The sequence below is a fragment of the Propithecus coquereli genome, unplaced genomic scaffold (assembly GCF_000956105.1).
Source record: "Propithecus coquereli isolate 6110/MARCELLA unplaced genomic scaffold, Pcoq_1.0 Scaffold328, whole genome shotgun sequence".
Classification (NCBI taxonomy): Eukaryota; Metazoa; Chordata; class Mammalia; order Primates; family Indriidae; genus Propithecus; species Propithecus coquereli.
This window is the reverse complement of record NW_012148930.1, coordinates 170,031-172,971: the sequence shown is the minus strand read 5'-3', so window position 1 is coordinate 172,971 and position 2,941 is coordinate 170,031.

Below are 2,941 nucleotides of genomic sequence, written 5' to 3'. Positions count from 1 at the left end.
TGAAATTCCACCACCAACTCTGCAGGGACTCCCGAACACACGGACACGTTTCAGGCACAATGCAAAGGGTGCTTGGGAGGTGGTGAGATGCAGGGTGTGACAACAGGAGGCGGGGAAGTGGGGGCTGAACATAAGGTGAGATGAGTGAGATAAGAGAGGTGCCTTCCTGGTACTAAAGGGGCGATGAGCTGAGGAGTTGGATGGACTCGACTGTTTACAGGAGGGAATCAAAAACACCATCACTGCTCACCACCAAACCCCAGCCCCCAGGAAAAAAAAGAGACAGAAGTGGGATCAAAAACACCATCACTGCTCACCACCAAACCCCAGCCCCCAGGAAAAAAAAGAGACAGAAGTGGGATCAAGTAGAAAGAAAAGGGGATTAGGAACCAGAAGATAAGGATTCCACAGATTTACTGTTAAACAGGAAGAATGAGTTCCGACGTTCTGATGTTCCACTGCACAGCAAGGTGACTATAGTTAATAATACAGTATATATTTCAGAACAGCTAGAAGAGATAATTTTAAACGTTCTCATCACAAAGAAATGATAAATGTTTGAGGTGATGGATTTGCTAATTACCCTAACTTACGCATAGTATATGTGTATCAAACCACCACACTGTATCCCATAACTATGTGCAATTATGTGTCAATTAAAAGTAAAATAAAACCTAAAAGAAAAAAAAGATAAGGATTCCAAATCTGGCTCCAAAATCGTCAAGATATATGACTTGAAACAAATTATTTTACTTTTCCATGACTCAGGTTCCGTATCTAAAAAAAAGAATTAAACCTGAAAGGAAACAAGCCTGATGTCCAACAATAGTGTAATGTCTTAATTAATATGATAGACTGTTATGCAAATTTTAAGATGTTCCTTAAGGAGAGTTTGAAAAATGTTGATAAGTTAATAGGAAAAAAGGTAAAACTGTATACATTAAACACACCCTCATACTTAATTCAGGAGGATATAAAATGCTCAGCACTGGTTTTGTTGAAGTAAAACATCACATAAAAACCATCTTTTGCTCCTCTCTTTCTCATAGCTCAAGTGTTGAACGTCTCAGGCCTGTCTCTTTCCCCCTGGTGCTAACCAACAAAATGCCACATGGTCATTTCTTTGTTTAGTATTTGTCTCTCCCAGCAGCAGGCGAGCTCCCGAGCGCAGGGAGTTCTGTCGATTCGGTGCTGTGTCCCCCAGGCCTGAAATGGCGCCCACACACGCAGGCTCCGTAACGACCTGTGCAATGAAGGACCAGCAGGACCATGTCATGATATGAAATAACGTGACAGAATGTGAAGAATAAAGGGAAGGATACTGCATTTCCTGTCTAACAGCTGTTTTATAAAATGGCACAAAAGAAAGGCTGGAGGGCAGTCTGGACAACACAGCAAGACAAAAATGTTTTTAGAAAATTAGCCAGGTATGGTGGCGCACGCCCGCAGTCCCAGCTACTTGGGAGGCTGAGGCAGGAGGATCGCTTGAGCCCAGGAATCGGAGGCTGCAGTGAGCTGTGATCGCGCCACTGCGCTCCAGCCCAGGCAATAGAGTGAGGTCCCATTTCTAACAAAATAAAAAAAGGGAGAAAAGAAAGGTAGAAGGAAATACAATAAATGATTGTAAATAAATGAACACAACAATGATTGTGTTCGAGTAAGAGCATTATAGATCCTTTTTTCCCCTCCATTTCTTTATTTTCAAAATTTTCTATAAGCTTTGTTTCAAAAAGGCAGTTACCAAACAGCAGGGGGGCTGCCAAACCACTGGAACGAAAGCCAGACGGGGGTGGGGGCGGCTCCTCTCAGGCTGCGACCTGGCCATGAGTATCTGCTCAGGCTGCCTCACAGATCAAAGGAAATCAGCTCCTTGAAAGCGCTTTGTAAGCCGCTGTGTTCAGACGACACACCGCAGGAGCCTGTTCCAGGCAGGGCTGCCCACGCCCCTCCTGGTGGCCACAGGGACAGGAGACGGGGTGGGGGGGGTGGGGGGGCAGCTCGGGCTTTCCACCAGGCGGCATCTGGGCAAAGGCTGGGCACACTGGCCGCGCGTGACTCTGATCGACTTCTTGTGACTAATTCAGGGCTTTCTCCTCACTTCCCTCGACCCCGTGGGTCCTTTCTCAGGGCACAGTGTGGGAACCTGGGGCCCCTGGGTTGATGAGTGATCCGGAGAGTTCAGAAAAGTGGCAGAGCGCCGGCGGTGGCACTGGTGATATGACTCAGCCCCGACCACTCTGGGGGCACAGGGAGGACAGCGGACACCTGCGAGGACATCGCGCCCGAGTCCCCGTCCCACCTTGGTGGAGTGCCCTGCAGGGGGTCCTCGTACCACCCCGGCCTCGGGCAAAGGATGGAAAGAGAAGAATGAGAGGCGAGGAGGAAACGAAGGTGTGGGATCACCCTCTTCTTCCTCATCATCAAAACCAAAAAGTATTTACTGAGTGTGTAATTGCATGTTCCAGGAAAGCCGCACTGCCTGAGACCCGCATTTACATGAAGCTCATTTTGTTCATTCTGAGGAGGACACTGAGGGCCAGAGATGGCAAGTCGCCTGCTTAAGGTAATAAAGGCACCGCACTTCAGCCTGGGTGACAGAGCCAGACCCTGTCTCTAAAATAATAACAGTGGAAAACTTTTTCAAAAAACACTTACGCCCGTGTAGCATACTGCACATTTTTAAAAGTACATACACAGGATTTCATAGATTCTCATGACCCTGTGGCAAGCGGGAATAATTAGCTTCGCTTTATCACTGATAAAGCTGAGGTTCAGAAGGACAGTGGCTTGGGCAAGGTCACAGACCAGCGACGGTGCAGCTCAAACCCTGGTCCCTGCCTCCTGCCCCTGCCCTCTCCTGCAGGACACAGAGGCGCTCTCTCAAGTTTGAACCTGGCTCCCACTGGGTGACTCCCTGACTCAGGCTCTCTCTTAAAACTTT